The sequence below is a fragment of the Falco rusticolus genome, chromosome W, assembly GCF_015220075.1.
Source record: "Falco rusticolus isolate bFalRus1 chromosome W, bFalRus1.pri, whole genome shotgun sequence".
In the NCBI taxonomy this organism is placed as follows: Eukaryota; Metazoa; Chordata; class Aves; order Falconiformes; family Falconidae; genus Falco; species Falco rusticolus.
Window position 1 is genome coordinate 4709041 of NC_051209.1, and position 21194 is coordinate 4730234.

The 21194-nt window shown below is 43.8% G+C and overlaps 1 long non-coding RNA gene across 1 annotated transcript in view; it reads right to left on the reverse strand.

Annotated features, from left to right (window-relative positions):
• Window positions 1-21194, reverse strand: part of LOC119140873 — a 123296-nt gene that overhangs the window by 45862 nt on the left and 56240 nt on the right. The window contains exon 2 of the long non-coding RNA XR_005101761.1: window positions 2803-2902. This is a non-coding gene — a long non-coding RNA (uncharacterized LOC119140873). The remainder of the gene's footprint in view (window positions 1-2802; window positions 2903-21194) is intronic.

Sequence of the window (21194 nt, forward strand, 5' to 3'; positions counted from 1 at the left end):
GAGAATGCCTTTATTTGAATCAGCAGTTAAGGTGTAGTTTAGTCTGAGGCTGTGGTTTTATCTGCTTCTGGTGAATTTTTGAAGTGATGAAATCAGAGATAGAAGGTATACTAAGAGTTATGAGGTAATAAGGTAATAATCTAAGTAAGGGTGCTGACTTTTATATCTACAAGTGCAATATGCTTTTATGTAGCAGAGAGAAACTTTAACAATAATGTTGCTTGAGCGAGATGTGCATGTGACAACTTGGGAAAAGGGATATCACAACTGGAGTGCAACAGTGTTTCTACGTCTGGCAGAGTGAAATCTTTCAAGACCTGAGTTTAGACAGTCTAAAATAAATTGTTAGTATTCAGAAAACCCGTCTTAAGCCTCTTTTGCTTACATAGTGTTATGGAAGTCAACTGCTACTGTAGAGAATTAATGATTTTTTAATACATATTAACAAATACTACTATTTTAACTTAAGGCAGTTGAGTGAGAAATACTCACGTGTAGCATTTGAGGGAATGTCAGCATAAATCGCACTTACAGTAAGACTGCATTTTTAATTACTGTACTCGTTAAGATTCAATGATGCCATAAGGCTAAGGCCTTTTATCGCAGATTGGTTCTGAACTAAAAGGTGTGTGCACATGTAGATATGCACATTTGTGTTATTTTCCTTAATTGGCTACAAAATAATATAATTAGGTTGGGGACTAGATCTTGGGAATTTGTCTATTATACTTCTGTTTGTTAAGGAACGTGCATAACACACAGCACCCATGTAGGCTTGGCTTGTGGCACAGTTGTCAAATTTAGCATAGACATTCAGACAGATAAGCAACGTACTCTTCTTGTGTGTATCACCTACAAGCCATTATGGCTTAGTGTGTAAATCTGTATGTAACTATTGAAAAATCCACTTATGAATGTATATAGCTTAGAACTAATTTTTCCCCTTTGTTAATTCTTTGATATCAATGAGGTATTCTTCAGAAAATGTATGGACTGGTTGGTTGCATAAGGGCAGTTGTTATTTGGACAGAAAATTGTTAATGGTCAGGGATTTTCCACTAAAATATTTGCAAATATTCCTAGTCAAACATCAGTTTGGTTTCTTTTTGGGTTTTGAGCTTGCATTAGTCCATGTTCAGAACTTTAAAATTACCTTTGAATTTTTTTAACTTTTTATATCACTGGAACAGAAAGAGCATCTAAATTAAAGCTTCAAGCTAACTTTATTTTTCAAGTATTTCTGGAATTATACTTCTGAACTGAGATTTTATAAGTTGGCTGTGTATCTTCCTGTGTTAAAACGCTGTTATTGAAAATGGTCAACCAAGCCCATGTCGCCCAAAATAAAAAACGGGGCAATTGTGGATAACTGGCTAGCTGAAAAGGGTCACATAGACATAGTCCAGCTGGCTGGACAAAAATGCACATCGCTCTCAGCTTATCTGAAGTAAAGCAAAATACACTGTCTTTGGCTGTCCTTGTTACACAATAACAGGAAGATTTTGGTGGGAAAAGAATGTTGCAGGTGGGAACAGATAACTACAGAAGAGAAACTAGGGGCGGGCTTGGTATTTAGGCAACTAACCAATAATGAGCGTAACTTTTGTAATATGTATGAGCTAATTATAACAAGGCATAAAAGGTGACTGTAAGAGACAATAAACGAAGTCTGCTGATCACTCATATTGAGTGACTGTGTCTTCCCTCCGTCGCAACAGTTCACCACCCTCATCATAAAAAACTTTCTTCCTTCTATCTAGTCTGAATCTACCCTCTTTTAGTTTGAAATCATTACCCCTTGTCCTGTTGCTACAGGCCCTGCTAAAAAGTCTGTCCCCATCTTTGTTATAAGCCCCCTTTAAGTATTAAAAAGCTGTAATAAGGTCTCACCAGAGACTTCTCTTCTCCAGGCTGAACAACCCCAACTATCTCAGCCTGTCCTCATGGGAGATGTGTTCCATCCCTCTGATCATTTTTGTGGCCCTCCACTGGACCTGCTCCAACAGGTCAACCTCAACTAGCTCCAGCAGCATCCTGTCAATGTCATTTGTTCTGATGTGAAGGTCAACCAGGGGACTACCTCCTGCTCCTATGGGAAATTTTCCAGACTTAGATTCCCATTTTTTTATCCATGCTCTAAGCAACATGCACACTATTCCTTTGACCTATCCCTTGTCAGGGTCTTGAGTCTTTGTGGCACAACAGTGGCTCAGGTTTTGGAGGCAGGACAGCCATGTGTGGATTGTGGATTGCTGTCCTCTTGTGTTAGCCTTGTGAGGAAGTAGAGTATTGTGCTAATATGATGATTCTGCTTCCAGAACTTCAAAACGTTGCTCAGAAATAGCACAAGTATTTCTATGTGAACCTTTACAAACCTACAAACCCTTGACCTCACAGTAACACAGCTCTATCTTTCTCTGGTAGTCCGAGTCTCTGATCCTTTCCCTTTTGTTTGCAGTAATCCTGTCTTTTCTTTATACAGTTCCTCTATATTATCTTAATTCTTTTTCTGGCCGAGCCTTGATCTTAGCTTGATAAAAATCTGTAGGTTTAAAAAACTATGCCTTCTTTTCAAGGCATAGCTTCCTTCCTCTACCACAGCCCAAGATAAAGAGTCCTTGCATGTTTGTAGGTCAGTTCCCTGAGCAGCAGAATCACACTGATAAACTGCTCTGTGAGTTGTCTGAACTGAGCTGGCATGCTCAGCCACACGCATGGAGATCTGCATATGATTCCACGAGCACCTCACCATATTTCAGTCCTTGGATTCAGCCTTTTCAATCTCCATCAGCAAAGACTCACCTAATTTCACTTGAAGTGGGGACGGCTTATAGTTCATGGCTACAGTCTCTCCCTCTCTCGTATCACAATCTCTGTCCAAAATAGATGCAGCTGTTGGATCCTGTCAAGAAAGAAAATGAAACAAAACAGAATGGTTTAACTAGAAGTTATGCGGTCTCTTTTCTGTCTGTTAGATGAGTCCATTCCCACCTGCATTCAGAGGGAACAGAGAACATGCTGGTGTTTTGAATGGCTGAAACCTAGGGGCAAAACACAGAACTTTGGAAGCACATTTAGTATGCTAAAAGTACCTCGGGAAATACCAGATTTCAACATTTAACTTATATGATGGATGATACTGGGAATATAATATGGAGGGTGGGTCACCAGTTCAAATTCAGCCTGGGCTGGCAGTAGTCTGAAACCATTTCCATGTGATGACTCTTTGGGGTGTTGTACGAAACGCATTTACAGTTTCAGCTGAGTTCCAAGTGGACCAGTCAACCTCATGATTAAAACCAAAAAGCTCGTGACCAGCTGTGTGAAAGTCCAGCTCAGAAGAAATGAGGACTGAATGAGTAGGAGAATTCAATCTCTGGTCCCTCTTGGAGAGGAATGAAGAAGACTACTTCCAAATCTGGATTTATTCTGTGGCTAACTGGAAAGATTTAATTTCAGTATCTGTCAGCACAGCACCTTTCACTGTCACTGAAATTCTCCCAAAAATCAAAGCTCCCCAAACATGGAATCTGCCCCATCACACCTACTTGCAGACCAGCTAATCCAGGTATATGGCATGTGTAAGGTGGTAAAGTGGCAGGCCACCACCTGGGTCCAGGCTTCCCAGACAAGAACCTTTTCTCTGACAGTCTGAGAAAAGGCAGGATACAGCTGTTTTTAAAAAGCATGACAAGAGCTGGATGCTTTGTAGTGCTACTGAACACAACCAAATCCTTGGAGCCCCAATCTGCTGGCTGCAGGAAGGTATAGGAGTAGACACGTTATGGTAAAGGACATGGTGCGATGGCCAGATACCACCTCCTATGCTGGTGCAGTCCAGCACTTGAACACGAGCTCCCACATGGAAGGAGCCCACAGCCAGCAGTTCACGTGTCAGGGAAAGGACCTGGCCAACTTGCATGAACAACAGGAGAGGAGAAATGTTCTGAGGTGCCTTTGAGGATCTGGACTCTGGTCCTGGACCAGAGGACTTTGCTAGAGCAATCTCAAAGCTGGACTCCAGACCAAACAAATAGAAAAGGCTTCCTAGACCACCAGAAAAAGAGAAAGATAATTTTCAAAGAGTGATTCATTCCATCCTGTCTTAGACACTCATCTTAAGAGGAGATGAAAACATCCCTGGAGACGTGTCTTCCTTTTCCCCCTACTAACTACAGAGGAGGCCTGGCAACTGGTGGAGACTGCACCCCTGCCACTGCAGGTGGGGATGACAAAGGACACACCAGCAGAATCCATAACAACGCCAGTCCACACCAAGAGATGATCCATGAATCATCTCTAAGCATGTGGAGGAAAAGAAGGTCATCAGGAACAGTCAGCATGGATTCACCAAGGGGAAATCATGCCTGACCAACCTGATAGCCTTCTATGATGGAATGACTGGATGGGCATATGCAGGGAGAGCAGTGGATGTTGTCTACTGTTACAGCCCTCTCCAAACTAGCCAGCTATAACAAGGTCTTTTACCATCTCATACCAGCATACTCTTCATGCCAGTCCCCCTGCTGCTACCTTCTCGTCTCTCCTCACCCAGGGTATGTATTCTCTGCTTCTTTCTCCCCTCTCTTCATTGGCTGCCCAACCAATTAACAGAACCAGCCACAGCTGCACCTTATCTACATCAGCCAACCCTCCAGCTCACAGCTGTATGTTATCAATGTTAATTAACCCAGCTTCATTCTTCTACAATTCCCCCTTCTTTTTCTTCTTAACATTTCATACCTCATGTTTTTACCAACCATCACAAACTTTTTACAAATAAACTTTTCATACAGTTCTCTATAATTCCTCTACAGTCTACCTTGACCTCAGCAAGGCTTTTGACACTGTCTCCCATAACATCCTGATAGGTAAGCTCAGGAAGTGTGCGCTAGATGAGCAGACAGTGAGGTGGATTGAGAACTGGCTGAATGGCAGAGCTTGGAGGATTGTGATCAACAGTGCAGAGTCTAGCTAGAGGCCTGTAGCTAGTGGTGTTCCCCAGGGGTCATTCCTGCATCCAGTCCTGTTCAGCTTATTCATCGCTGACCTGGATGAAGGGACAGAGTGCACCCTCAGCGAGTTTGCAGATGATACAAAACTGGGCGGAGTGTCTGATACACCAGAAGGCTGTGCTGCCATTCAGCGAGACCTGGACCGGCTAGAGAGCTGGGCAGAGAGGAACCTAATGAAGTTCAACAAAGGCAAGTGTAAGGTCCTGCACCTCAGGAGGAACAACCCCATGCACCAGCACAGGCTGGGGGTTGACCTGATGGAAGGCAGCTCTGCAGAGAAAGACCTGGGAGTTTTGGTGGACAACAAGTTGCCCATGAGCCAGCAGTGTGCCCTTGTGGCCATGAAGGCCAATGGGATCCTGGGGTGCATTAGGAGGAGTGCAGCCAGCAGGTCAAAGGACATTATCCTCCTCCTCTGCTCTGCCCTGGTGAGGCCGCATCTAGAGTACTGTGTCCAGTTCTGGGCTCCCCACTTCAAGAGAGACAGGGAACTACTGGAGGGGGTCCAGTGGAGGGCTACCAAGATGATGAGGGGACTGGAGCATCTAGCTGATGAGGAAAGGCTGAGAGAGCTGGGCCTGTTTAGCCTGGGGAAGAGAAAACTGAGAGGGGATCTTATAAATGTCTACAAATATCTTAACAGCGAGTGTCAAGAGGATGGGGGCAGATGCTTTTCAGTGGTGTCTAGCAACAGGACAAGGGGCAACAGGTACAAACTGCAACACAGGAAGTTCCATCTGAATATGAGGAAGAACTTCTTTACCTTGAGGGTGACAGACCACTGGAACGGGCTTCCCAGAGAGGTTATAGTCTCCTTCTCTGGAGACACTCAAAACCTGCCTGGACATGATTCTGTGCAACCTGCTCTGGTGAACCTGCTTTAGCATGGGGGGTTGGACTAGATGATCTCCAGAGATCCCTTCCAAACTCAACCATTCTATGACTCTGTGATCCCATTAATCATAGCCCAATGCTCCAATCTAACTAGATCCTGTGCAAGTCCTCTTGTCCCTCAAGGGAGTCAACAGCAGCTCCCAGTTTAATATCCTCAGCAAACCTGCTAAGGGTGCATTCAACTTCTGCATCCAGAATATTGATAAAAATATTGAATGGAACTGGCCCTAGAATTGAACCCTGAGGAACACTGCTGGTCAATGGTCACCAGCCAGATGTAGCCCCATTCACTACAACCCTTTGAGCTCTGCCCTTCAGCCAGTTCTTCACCCAGTGCACCATGAACCTGCTCATTCCACAGTTGGACAACCTGTCCAGAAGGGTGCTGTGAGGGTCAATATCAGAAGCCTTACTAAAATCCAAAAAAACTATATCCACCATCTTCCCTTCATCCACTAGGTGGGTGACCTTATTGTAGAAGGTTATCATATTAATTAATCAGGACTTTCCCTTTGTGAACCCATGTTGACTGTGCCTGATGATTGCATTGTCCTTCGAATGCCTTTCAATAGTATTCAGTATAACCTTCTCCATAATTTTTCCAGGAACTGAGGTTAGACTAACAGGTCTGTAGTTCCCTGGGTCTTCTCTCACGCCCTTTTTGTAAATTGGAATAACAGTGGCTAGCTTCCAGTCAGCAGGGACCTCTCCAGACTCTCAAGACCTTTGGTAGATGATCGAGAGGGGCCCTGCCGTAACATCCTCTAGCTCTTTCAGAACTCTGTGATGAATCCCATAAGACCCCATGGACTTGTGAACATTCAGCTGATACAGCTGGTCCCTTACAATTTCAGTGTCCACAAATGGAAAGGCACTGTTCGCACAGTCTTGGTCCTTCGATTCAGGAGACCAGGCAGCCCAAGGTCTTATCAGTATTATTAAAGACTGAGGTAAAAAAAGAATTGAATGCCTCTGATTTTAATTCATCCCTATTAGTCAGGTGACCACCTGCAACAAGTATTGGTCCAATGTTTTCTTTAGACCTCCTCTTGCTATTAACATACTTTAAAAACTTTCTTGTTATCTGACACAACATTGACCAGTTTCAACTCTAGTTGAGCTTTGGCCTTTTGTGTCTTCTCCTTGCATATATGAGCCACAGCTCTGTACTCTTCATGCGAAGCATGACCTCGCTTCCAGAGATCATACAATTTCTTTTTCCTCTTGAGCTCCACAAGGAGTTCCCTGTTCATACAAGCTGGTCTTCTGCCCTGCTTGCTTGACTTAGGACTTAATGGGATTGCCTGCTCCTGTGCTTCTAAAAGGTAGTTCTTAAAAACTGACCAGTACTCATGGACCCCTAAGCCCTCAAAAGCAGATTCCCAGGGTACTCTGCTAAATAGCTCCCTGAATAGCTTAAAGTTTGCTCTCTTGAAATCCAGGGTAGCAACTCTGCTGACCTTTTTTCTCATTGCACTGAAAATTTTAAGCTCAACCATTTCGTGATGACTGTGATGGCCAAGACAGCCACCTACCATCACATCCCCCACAAGTCCTTCTCTATTCACAAATAGCAAGCTAGACTTGGCATCTTTCCTAGTTGGCTCACTGAGTACTTGTGACAAGGAGTTATCTCCTACAAACTTCAAGAATTTCCAAGACCTGCTTATCACAGCGGTATGAAAAAGGAATGGGCACACACAGTTCCTGCGGCCTTCAGCTGCCCCTTAAAAACATAGCTAGGAACTGAGATGTCTCTATCTGCCCACCCTTCCCAATCCTAAAAATCAGTCACGTTTACAGCCCTAAGCAAATGTTCTCCACTCTGCTGTCTGTGGGAAATACGATCATTAAAGCAGCTCTGCTTTTTGATAAAGCAGAGGAGGAAGATTGCCCTTACCCTCCAATCTCAAGGAATGACCCAATATACAGGGCTTTAGCCACCACTTCTCTCCAAAGTTCAGAGGCTTTGGTCTGATCATCATCAGCTGAATCATTATGAACTGACTGCTCACGAATATCATCCAGCTTACCTTTGTCTTTCTCCAGTACCAACCAATGATGTGCTTGCTGTCTTCTGCCTAACTTAAAGATGCTGGAAGTCTTGGTACCAACATGTGTGTGACAGCCTACAATGAGTGTTCACAGCCCAGCAGACTCCTGCTTTCTGAAGCTGCCCATGTGGATCACACACACTGAAAATAAATACTAACAAGAAAGGACAAGCCCAAGTGTTTTGCTTCTTTTCCACATCAAACATTGAATTTGAAAATTTGATAGCACAAGAAACTGACTTAGTGAGCAGAAGAACAAGTGAGAAACTACATGTACCCCAAATACAGGGGGTATATTTGGGTCATCAGGAAGTTTCTATCATTCCCATGTTTTCATCCCAGACTCTCGGGCTAGAAGACTGCTCCTGCTAATAAATTTTTATGCCTTCAGTCTCTCTGCCCTAGGAACAGAAAATGATATGCTGTCTGCAGATTCATTCTGCCTCAAGCTGTACTGCACTAGGTTATCCTGAGAAATGCAGCTGTAGGCAGTAGGCTTCTGGGGAGGGGACTCTGATGTGCACAGGTGGGTATGTAAAAACACAATCTTACAGTGTTTTGGACAACAGACCCCTGTGGCCTCTAGGTACCACTACAATATAAACATGAAATATCTATAAACATAGAGTGCTTTAAAAAAAAACACTGGGAACCAAGATGTGCATAGTCTGTCTATCTATGTGAGAAACAGCATTAACCATTATAGCTGAACAATGGTTAGTAATAGCATGTTTGGCAAGAGAAAGTGTCACATGTATGGCAGGAATGGAACCTGCAAACCTCACAAAAGACTCTCATGCTCTCTGCATCCCTTGAGCTCTAGCTTAAACATTCAGTTTTGGAGCCCATTATATCAAGGAAGATCTAATCCCCTTAGCAGTCCTATAGATAAAAGCTAGAAGCTACAACCATCCAGGAACACTGGAAGAATGGGGGTGTTCAGAGAAGAAAGGGGAAGACTAAGGAGGGATATAATAGCTGTCTTCAGATAGAGAAAGGGCTGCCAGAGAGAAAAAGGGAGTAATTTTTTTCCCCTATGTTTCTGATCACCAGAACAAGAAATGATTACCTTAAACTGCAGCAGGGTTGCAAGGAAATAGCAGGGAAAACTGTAGAGGTAAGGCTAAGGAGCTGCACGTTAGCCTGATGAAGTTATGGAATTGGTGTTGCTGGAGGATTTTAAGCCTGGGTTAGAAACTGATTTGTCACACAGAAAGTCAACAGAGCTGATCTGGATTTGGTGAGAGCTGATAAGATCCCTGATCGCTTTAGGTCACTCTCTCCATCTGTCTTAATAAGAGAGGAGCCTGCTTCTAAGCCAGACTCATTTAGGCAGAACACCAGTTTATCCCAGGAATGAGAGGTTCTCCAAACTCCTCTACCCACTTCCAAGGACCATGGCTGGCCTTCTCTGGGTGAGCTGAAGAAAAACATCTTTTTTCTAGGCCTCACATGTTGAAGGAACTCCAGAATCATATGGTGACCAGAGCAGAAGGCTCCCCAGGAAGATGTGGTCAGCACTTTTCATCAACATGTGCAAACTGCTGGATCCAAAGCACTAACCACTCATCTCAGCATCGTCACCCCATACCAAAGTGAAAATAAATGGCACTCTGGTGACACAGCAACTGATGCACTGAAATACAGTCTGATAGCTACTGACTCAGTTTCAAAAAAGCAATAAACAGCAACTGTTTATTGACTTTCTACTAGTTCTGCCAATGCACCACTTACAACATTGCTGGTTTTCTTTTCTGAGCAAATGCTGAAAAGATCTTATTTAACAATAACAAATTAGGCCTGCAATATCCACTACAGGACCCAGATTTTAAACCCAAGTCATTTATAATTGTAAGACAAACCAGTATTTGAAGCCATTTTTTCAGCAATTCAAAAGCCAGCAGTGTTAATATTGCTGCATGATTAAACTCTCAAGTCTTATTAATTAAATTGAACCAGAACTGCACCAAGATGACTTTCTACTGTGTATACCTGCAGTTGGTGTAGCTCAACTCACTGGCAGATAATGAGGAATTTGGATCTTTGCTTTGTTTCAAATGGGGGCAGAAGTACCAGTCTGCCTTCACATGCCACAGTGCTTGCACTGAAACACTCCCTTGAAGCCCCAGCTGTGAAGGGTCTGCCCGACTGTCACATTCACGCTGAACAAAATGAAGCAAACAGAAAGGTATAAGCTGCGGAAAGGGAACAAGACATTTCAGAGGTCTGTTTTCCTAATAAAAAATGACATTTGCAGCACAGGGAAGAAAGTCCCTTTTTTTTAGATGATGATGTATGACTAATCCTGGGAGTCTACGGTAACAGAGGAAGCACCAACTCACTAAGTAGACCAAATACTTTGGGAAAGCAACTGAGGGACAAGGAAGAAAAATGGGAGTAATTACATGATTTCTGTTAAGATTTCCCTCTGAGAAACCAGCAGTACAAGCAGCCCCTGGTCCTTTCCTTTCAATCATGATAGAGTATATTTAACGTCATATTTCCCTTCAGGCTCTTCTCATGCATATAAGCACCAGCCACCACTATTATCACATGCATTTATAGGTTTGGTATTTTGTGCTAACTTTACAAAACTTAAATTGGATCATTAACATTGCAAGTTAGAGAAATGCCACACTGCGCTTCCCACTGCTTGCAGTACTTGCCAAGCAGCTGGCATGCAATAACTATTTAAAACCAGCTATTAACTGAGGTATGTTTTCAGGATGCTACAATACCAAAACATTTCCTTCCTTGTAAAGGATATATATATACACGAGGGCATTACACCTTTCCTTTTGTACACATATCTCTGAGGTGCAACATGAGACATATGAGTATTTAAGGCAATAAAGCATCACAAATTCCTTGGTAGGTGTTGTATGAGTCAGTTTAGCGACTGGCATCTGGCCAAACCAGGATCTCAAAAACCCCCAAACAACTCTACAACTGCTCTTTAAACCTCAATTCATGAGTGAGGATATCCTCAAAATTATTAAAAATTGAGACACGTGTCACAGCCAAGGTCATGGTGTGTTTGGAGTATAGAGGCAGGAACAGGAGCCTAGGCTCTTGGCTACATGCTGTAGCTGCATCCTATAGAAAATTGCAGTGCTCTGCACAGCCCTAGTGCTCTTCATAAGGGACCACAGCAGGATCTTGTAGCATCTGAATTCATACTTGTGGGTTAGTGTTTAGAGCTTCTTTCAAAGGTATGTCCTATCTTTACTCCTTCAGAGCTTTAAAGGAGCATCACACAGAGGAAAAGTCTGTTTTCAAAGAGAGTTGAGTTTTCTGCCTGAAATTAAGACAAGCAGAGACTCTCCCACATGGCAGAGTCCTTCCCATGGACAACCCCAACACCCAAAGAAACTGGCTAGGAAAGTGCAAGACAAGTGGTGCCATCACTCCTGAAATGCCAGAGTCATGGGCATATACAGAATAGTTTACGGATCCTCTCCACACACAGCTAGGCTATTCCAGCTGTACATAAAAGATGAGATCAAAGTTTGCCTGAGGGAAACACTAAAAATATTGGCTGGTTCTGGAAAGTACTGCAGAGATTATATATTATGACAAAATATCCCTGCACAGTACAAATGAGTAGGAGAGTCCTGTTCCAGTGATGTAAGTTCCCTCCAACATCCTGGAGATCGAATAATCATTTTCATAGGCCATGGACTGGATCCAGCATGGATTAAAATCTGACATTGCTAAGCTTTCAGAGCCTCTGGCTGTAAGAACAATAGCAGGAAAAGCTGGGACAGCTCCACGTCCATACCTTTCAACAGACCAAGGGCTCCAATCAGTAGTTCAATGTCACAGCTATTACTAGCATACCTCTGGGGCCACTTGTTCTTTTCTAGTTAGCAGTTAGGACTCTTTTTTTAAGAAAGGCTGCTGATTTTTATACGTTCAACTCCTATTTATGTAAGATGAACAAGGTCTTGCTTTTTGCTCCTGGAATACCCCTGGCACTTTTAATCCAATCCCTCAGATCCTCTTCTGAGCTGTTTGATTGCTCCTCCTGTTCACTCCTCCACTGATCATTCTTCATCCTGCTTTTCTCCTGCATGTAGTAAATCCCCCCTCTCTCTAAGGGCAGGGGTGTCCAGCTCTGAAGGCTCTTTGACTGAGGTTTCAAGTCAACAGCAAGACCCACACAACCAACAATGCCGCCTGCAAAGTGTCAGCTTGATGTCAGATATTTCTGGAATGAAAATGAGATGTGTGAAGACTGTAGAACATTTTTCAGCCTCTAGATTAATTTCTAAACCACAGGCTGCCCTCTCTATCGCACACCTACTTTGCATTTGTCAGACCTCTTACCCTTCAACCCAAGGCACCCTGGGCAGGCTGTTTGCTGTCTAGACAAGCTGAGTTTATACTCGGGGTTCAGAACAAGTTTACTCAGCCTGCACTCACAAGCAAGGGCTTGGAGGGATCTTGTGAGGGCTTTCAGCAGGGAATTACTGCATCTCCCTTCAGCTACTTGGCCAAAACTACCTCAGGAGAGTTAAAGTCAACAGCACGGAAATCTCAAGGACTCAGCACTCTGCTTTCTAGGGAAGCTGAAGATCTGGGAATGCTACAAATGCAAATAGTGAGGATGTTAAGGGAAGAGCAAATACCTGTGCATTTGTCCAAGATAAAAGCCACCTCTGGCCCCAGGAAGGAGGTTGCAAAGAAAACCAAGGAAAGGATACAGGCTGTAAAGCAGGATCCAAACAAAGCCCTGAAGGAGCACTGGGGGGGCCACCGCTCCAGGACAGAGGTTTCAAGAGATTTCTCAGGAATAATAATGGATGCCCAGTAGTGTGGATAACTGGCTAGCTGAAAAGGGTCACATAGACATAGTCCAGCTGGCTGGACAAAAATGCACATCGCTCTCAGCTTATCTGAAGTAAAGTAAAAATACACTGTCTTTGGCTGTTCTTGTTACACAATAACAGGAAGATTTTGGTGGGAAAAGAATGTTGCAGGTGGGAACAGATAACTACAGAAGAGAAACTAGGGGCGGGCTTGGTATTTAGGCAACTAACCAATAATGAGCTTAACTTTTGTAATATGTATGAGCTAATTATAACAAGGCATAAAAGGTGACTGTAAGGGACAATAAACGAAGTCTGCTGATCTCTCATATTGAGTGACTGTGTCTTCCCTCCGTCGCGACACAGTAGCATTCAAAGCTCTTTACCAAATCTAAAAACATAGACTCTTCCAACCAAACCCAAAAGATGAGCAGCTGCCCAAGGCTCACATACCAAGCATATTTGTCACACTGCAGACAGGTGGGGATCTCAGCAGTGGACACCAGTTTAGCCTGGACAGAGCAGGGGACTCAGCCCATGCTTTTGTACCCACCTAGCACTGCCTCCTGACCCCACAATCCAGGCCGATGGGTTCTGCCAAGACTTTGGTGGGCAACACCAATGGCTTTGAGAAGGCAGCGCCAGGCAAGCAGGACCGCTCTTGTCCTCACCTCGCCATGCTCAGGCTTGGACACCAGTTCAAAGTCATCAGCGTGTTACCCTGAGCATGGCTTGAGAGGTCACTTGCCCATCCTGCAAAGGTGGATCCCAGCATTAAAACCTTACTGATTTTTCTCCACTAGTAAACAAAGCTGCCAAGATGAGTGCTCAGCAGCCCTTTTCTCTTTAGCACAATGCTTTGAACTTGTCCCAAGACATGGAGAGCTCAGTCATCAGATTTCCATATTTATAAGGAGAGAGTTTCTGTTCAGCCAAGCTTGTGACAGAAATAACCCTGCAAACAGCAGCAGGAGCAGCAGCACAGCAAACATGTCTGAGAGGCAGGGATGCAAAAGATCTCAAGTTGCTCTCTACCTTGGTGCGGCTTTCCAACCCTGCACGAGAAATTGTGAAGGCACAAATCATTTCAGTTTCTAAAATAAGAGCTCACATTGCCCCCATCCCCCACATCTGTGTCTCCATGACTAATTAGCATTCAGGGGGATACAGATTCTCCTCTGATTAAGCACTGTGTGGCTCCCATTCTCCCCTGACACATTTGTATTTGAAATATCCTCATTATGTGACTAATCAGGGAAGTTGAGATGAAGGCACAGAAGCTGACAACGGGAAATTACCAATTTTTATAAATGTGGCTTATAAATTATTCTGTCTCTGAAGGGCAGGGACACTTCTTCCCCTCCCAATCATGTAAAAAAAAAAAAAAAGTGCAAAACTGAGGTTCTTAAAGAAAAAACTATTTTTATTCCCAGAAGTAGCAGTTCTCATCTTCTCCCCTATTTGCAAAGCTTGCTCCCAGTTCCCTCAGTTGTAGCACTGCAGTTTATGCACTGCAAAGGGCCTAGAGAGCCTGCCAGCCCCATGCCACCACCTGCTGGGGCTCAGCTCAGCAAGGTGTCAGACAGCCACAACACTGCCTGATGATGCAGATGGGAATAATAAGCATGGTTAGTGTTTTACCACGTTGAGCTTAAAGTCAGCAGCACACAAAATGCCAGCCACATTCCCGGCTGTCCCTCATGAGCATCTGAAGATATTTAGCACTGTTATCTTTCACATAGCACAGCAGACTGATCAAAGACCAGAGCATACCTTAAATATTGAGGTAAACTGGGCTTGGCAGAAGCTGTTTGAAATAAAGGCAAACAGACACTATTTAACAGCACGAGGAGAACATTTGTAAAGGAGAATTTGTTTCCCATCCGTGTTCCCTGCTGTCCTGGTTTCAGCTGAGATGGAGTTAATTTTCTTCTTAGTAGCTAGTACAGCACTGCGTTTTGGCTCTGATATGAGAACAATGTTGATAGCACACTGATGTTTTTAGTTCTTGCTGGGTAATGTTTATACTAAGTCAAGGACTTTTCAGTTTCTCAGGCCTTGCCAGCAAGAAGGCTGGAGGGGCACAAGAAACTGGGAGGGGACACAGCCAGGTCAGCTGACCTGAACCAGCCAAAGAGGTATTCCATACCATGGGACGTCATGCTTGGCATATAAGCTTGGGGGGAGGTTGCCCGGGCCTGCCAATTGTTGCTCAGGGACTGGCTGGGCATCGGTCAGCAGGTGGTGAGCGGTTGTATTGTGCATCACTTGTTTTCTTTCTTTCTTCCTTTCCCTTTGGATTTTATTCATCGTTGTCATCGTCCCCCCCTTATTATAACTGTTATTATCATTATTGTTCTTTCATTTTTATTCTATTTCAATTATTAAATTGTTCTTATCTCAACCCTCAAGTGTTACATTCCTTTCCAATTTGGTGAGGAATTATAGAGGAATGAAGGCAGGTTAATTAACAGTGATAATATACAGCTGTGGGCTGGCTTCAGGGGCAGCGGGTTGGCTGATGTGGATAATGTGCAGCTGTGGCTGGTTCCTGCTAAGTAGTTAAATAGCTCTAAGGGGTATGGAAGAGGAGCTCCAGATAAAAAGAGATCTGGAAGAAGCAGAGGGAGGAGAGAGAGAAAAGCCCTGGATACAGGAGAGGCAGGAAGTAGGGTGGCCTGGCCTGAAGAGGATGAAGAAGCAGTGTGGACAGTAGATGAACTTTTGAAACCTTGTGGGGGATTGGTGGCTGTGCTGGGGTGAGGTACAGGAGCTACTTATTGAAGTTAACCTGGTATGGGATGGTAAAAGCCTTGTTGCAGCTGGCTAGTTTTGATAGTGCTGTGACGCCAATTCCCCCCCCCCCCCCCCCCCCCAATCCCTCTGGGTGAATGGGGGAGGGAGCGAGTGGCTGTATAGTACTTGGTTGCTGGCTGGGGTTAAACCATGACACCTGTGATAGAGCTGGTCTCCATCTGGCTCCAGCTCGTATCCTCAGCCTCCTGTTGACAGCACCAGAAAGAGATATCAGGCCAGACCAGATGGCTTCTGCCTCCCTTCTCCTTTGAAGACAGCCCCTTTATCAGCTGAAATCAAGTTATCTGGCCCTCTTAGAGGAGCCACAGCAGATCGTGGAGCAGTGGAGGAAGCCCTGCACAAGGTGGGCACAAGAGGTCGAGGGGGCTCATTGCACACGCAGAAAGCCAAATCAGGTCCCTGGTTGAGCTGTGAAGGGAGATGAAAGGATGACTGCAGCATCAGTACTCTCTGGGACAGGCTCGGGCACATGCTTGCTGGCTCTTGGCCTTTGTTTAGCTCCATCTGGGCTGCTGCTCCTTCTGCTGTGGAGACGTGGACCTGCCCCAAAGCCCTGTGCTGGGACTCCAGAAGGCCTTGCTGGAAGGACTGCTGCAAGCCATGGAGGGGTTTGCCTGCTTTGCTCGCTGAGCATGACTGTCAAAATCTTTGCATTTTGACAGGTTTTTTCAATTGCCAAGTATCTACTATTTGGGATGAAATTTTGCACTCTGGACATTTCCCTCAGCCTGATTTAAAAAAAAATAAATATATATACACACTTTTTTTTTTGTTGGGGTGGGATGCTGGTAACACACAGGTTTTGTCACCCTGAGCCTTCCCTCTCAGCAACTGCAGTTCAAGGCTGAGGCTGATGAGGGCAGGAGATTGGTAGGGTCTGCCAGGAGGACTAGAGCTGCTTGGAGAAGGGGATGGGGGAAACGGACTGGATGGGTAGCTAGGAGGGGAAATGGGAATGGCTGAAGGATGTTCCTAGAAGAACAGATCCAAGAAGACAAGGAAGAGACAGGACAGGGAGAGTGAAAGGCAGTCAGGGTTAAAAGCACTAGAGGACACCGCTGTTGGACATCTGTGATACAATGCATCTCTGTGCTCTTCCAGGGCTTGTGCACACAAAAGATAACTGACTGTTGCTGTTACTTCCACAGCTGGTCCCAGACTACTTTTGAGTGAAGCTCCAGAAGCCTTCTTGCAATGAAGAGAAATGAATGGGATTTAGGAACCTAACTCTCTCTGTGGCCTGAACATAGCTAAGCCTGGTGGCACAGAGTTGTGTGCTCCTGAACCATGCTGATGCTGCTGTGCCAGGCCATGCTGGGGTTTCTTTATAGTCAGTTTCCCTCTGTTAAAACTGCAGGGAACTGACATTAGTAAAAAAACAGTAGGGCTGGTTTGCCAAGCTCTCAAATACAGCTACTGCAGCCTAATTTGAGCCCCTTCAATCTATGTGCTACAAAACAGTCTTTAATGATATACTCATGTAAACCCTTTTTCTTGGTAATTCAGGGGCCAGCATGGACCTGTGCTGGATATGAATCAGGGTTATGCAATGAAGGAACAGAAGCCCAAGTACGTGATTTCTTGCAGAAGTTGCAAGTCACGTAGGGAACAGGGGAGCATAGTGCACAGGAGTAAAGATGATCTTGTCTTGTGGTTATACAATGTGGGACTGTCCCCGAGAACTGAGACCTTTACACTCTTATGTGAAATGTGCCAAGTCTCTAAAACCAGATTTCCCACAAAGGGTCGCTAATAAGGTCTCCCTCCTTTGCTGGGCTCCTGGATCACAGCTCTGGAGCATGATATGCTGAGTGCTTACAAATGCTACCAAAGTGTGCAGGAGCTGCGCTTTGAGTGAGTGAAAAGCTACAAATTGGGGGGGGGGGGGGGGGGATAAAAACATCAGGTGATATGTACATTACACTGAAACCCCCAAATGATATTTTGGCTTTAATCAGTCTCTGTCTCAAGCCCTCATCTATCCAGCCACAAGATAATGAGGGAGAGGGAAGGGAATCTGGTGACGCTGTCTAATCCATCCCCTGACCTAGCAGGAACACTACAGAGATGAACAAGGACTTTGTGAAGTGCTCAGACACTATCTGTCATGCCAAATGCCATGGAGCAGCCCACAAAATGACCGACTTGGTCATCAGAGGGAATTTTGGGTTTATGCCTTTTTTCATCTTGTGTGTGGCTCTGCCATGTCTTTCTGTAGTGGTAGGCCTATCCTTCTCTCCTGGTGCACCGGCATGTCTTGCAACCCTGTTTGCAACTGCCGGGTTCCTTGCCAGTGTCATCCCACTGCCAGTACAGCTGTTCTCCACCGAGAGCTGGGAGAGCAGGAGGACTCATTGAAGTAAGAGCAAAGGAACTATTATAACAAACCAGAGCAGCAGCCCTGATCTTTACCTAGATCTTACCAAAGCCCTCCATTCATTCACCCCAAACAAGGTTAAGAAATCTCTTTTGGGATGACCTGGTGCTTGGGAAAATTCCCTTTTAAGTTCCAGTAATTAGGGGGCTGCCAGAGATGCTGAAACATGAACATCTATTCCTTCTCAGACTGTTTATTTTTACTCTGGTGTAGATTTGGGCATCCTCCTTATCCATTGACTGGTGTCTTGTGCCAGTGGGTCCATAAGCTGTAAGGAATGGATTCATATCCCAGCCTCTCCCCCTCACCCCGCTAACTCAGCTTTGGGATTGGTGTCTTTCAGTCTCACCAAGTTCTTAAAATCTTGTGTTCTGAAGTAGGAGTTTTGGGTATCTAACCCTTTCTCTCTCTCTTTTTTTTTTTTTTTTTTCCCCCCCCCCCCTAGCTCCTTGTTTATTTTCCTCCTCCTAGCATGCCTCCTACTATTTGCTTCTTCAAGAAGAAATAATCTCAGTATTTTCACTGTCTCTCTCTTCCTTGTTACAGACCCCCAAACTCTTCCTGATTACATAATATCCTTTTTAGGATGAGTGATCAGAAACACAGGCAATGTCCCAGGCAATGTACTATTGATCTAGAATGGCTTCACAGCTTTTTGTCTGCATTTTCATCTCCCTGAACTTTTGTTTGCCTTTTTGTCTCTGTCACCACACTGCACAGATGACTTTGTGTTCCCTGCAGTGACGCTAAGTTCTTTTACCAGTGTCTCAGCTTTTCTATCCTCCTTTTCATCTTTCAAAGTGGTTTTGCACAGATATTTTATAGTTGGGAAAACTGAGATCAAGAGGTGAAGCTGCTCAACAGAAGAGCAGGAGAGCTGAGTCTTCCTCCAGGTTTCTGTCCCCTGTGATAAGAGCATTTTCATAAATGCACTTCTACTGAATACATTTGATAGCATGCACCAGAAAGCAATAAGTACCAATATTACACTTCAAACTACACTGCAAGGGAAAAAAAAAAAAGTGATCAGGAGCTGCAGTTCCAGGATTATGTTACAGTCCTAAAAAGTGGTCCCTTCCTGCAAGCATTTGATATTAAGCAGGAAATTACATAAATCACAAGTCTCACAGGCCAGACTGTTCCCCAGACATTTTAAAGGTTGGGTTTAGTATACAGGCTTGTTTCTTCATCCTACCATCTTCCTTTTCCAGCAAAACATTTTTCCAGAATTGCCTTGTGAACGGCTGCATGCTCTTTGCTCAGTTAATTTTTTCAGGAGCTTACTCCTTTCTCATTATCATCCAAACTACTGCAATTCAGACAGAGCTCCCCAATGTTTCAATTATGTTACACATCCCTGCCCAATCAATGTGAAGAGTCACCTCTCTACCAGTCTGTTTCATTTGACAATTTCTTCTCCTTATGAGTCTCATTTATATAAGGAGATCACAATAAAAAAGGGAAGAGCAACATGTGATCTTAAATAAAAAAAAATAAATAATAATAATAAAAAAGTGTACAACTTTCCTCCTAAGGTACCTTCTCAGTTGTAAACTTGGAGGCTAGGTCCATGTTTCTGTCTGTTTCTTCTGCTACGTGCACTGTATATGGAAAAGCGGAGACTAGAAAAAGAGTCAACAAAATGTAAGAACTGAGTCATCTGGAAGAGTTTTAATTTGGTTTGTAAGTTGCCTATACAATTAATACAAGGGAAAGCCATTAAGACAACTTCTCATTACCATTGAAGCCTTTTAGCTTAATGAAGATGGCTTAGATAATACATTCAGATAGAGGAGAGATGGTTCACAAAGTTTCTGTAAGAAAGGTCCCTTGAGCCTGGTTCTACCTCTTTGTCTTCACAGCTTTCAACTAACACTGCAGGTGGGCACAGAAACACTTTTAGCTCATTATTCTCTTTTCAAATACCAGTGGACATGAGATATTTAGCTGAAACAGCCCTTTGTAGATATTTTAAATTCCATTATCATTAAGGAGACAAGCATGGGAAAGCGATACTGTTTTCCTTACCTATTAGTTCCATCTTTTGCAGGGTAGAAGCAGCTTTGTGCATTAATTTAAGGTTTGCAACATCTGCGCTGCTGGAAAAAGCTATCTGAAATGTAAATCTTAAGAGCAATGATAGCTTGAAGCTGAACTCAAGCACTTCACTTATGAAGGCACAAATCAGGAATGTTACTGGCTCAAATATCCAGAAGCCTCCCAAAGAAATAAAAAAATGGTAAAGAAATTGGAGTCTCTCTGGGTGATCGTTCTCATTATCTGGCTATACAAGATAACAAGAGAAGCACCAAAGCAATCTTCTTGTTAGCTGTTAATTGAAGGCATTTTCAGAAAGTGCTGCTTAAACCTTGAAAGACAGGCTAGGCTGTCTTTCCAACCACTACCCAATACGTATGTTAGAGCTGTATTAAAGCAGACTCATTAGGTCCTTGCCCCCAGCACCACAGCTCAGAGAGCTGTGTTTTATGTTTTAAATCATGTTTTAAAAAGCTCATGTACATATAGACTAACCCCTGGGCATATCTTCAGCATACTTTACTGCATACAGATCTATCTAAACTGATGCTGTCATGTTTTACAAACACAAGATATCTAAGTATGTTGTTATGACCTTCAAAAGAGGCAGCAGATTCCTGGCTCATCATGATGTATAATCACATAACGTACTAATGACACAAATCATAACAATTAACCTGTGAGCTAAGTGCAGCTATGTCAGGACATGATTTTAGGTTCCTTTGCTCTTTACTGCACTTTCACATACCTTCTTTTGCTCTTACCATCTCCCTCTCCTTATTCCCATACCTTTTATTTTCACCAATAAGTAGCTTATTGCCCATAGATGAGAGCCCATTAGTCTTGAAGTGGGTCTCCTGTTGAGATAATTCCTGGGTGAGACATCTCACTTCTTATGAAGCAGCCAGCCTCTACCCTACCTGTAACCTGTGCTCTAACCTGACAAAACGTGGAGGCTTTCAATTTACTTTAAACTGGTTACATTTCCATTTAAACTCTTCTATGTCTCTACAGTTGTTGAAGTAAAACCCCATCTTGTAACTACTTTACGTCCAAAGCAACATTTTCAATCTAAGTTACAGGACCATATGATCAGTATCATGTCTGGAAACTGGGCATCATTACAAGAGCTTGCGTAAAGTGCCTGCAGAACCATAGTTTTTAGTTGAGGGGTGTGATGTGGGGTGAT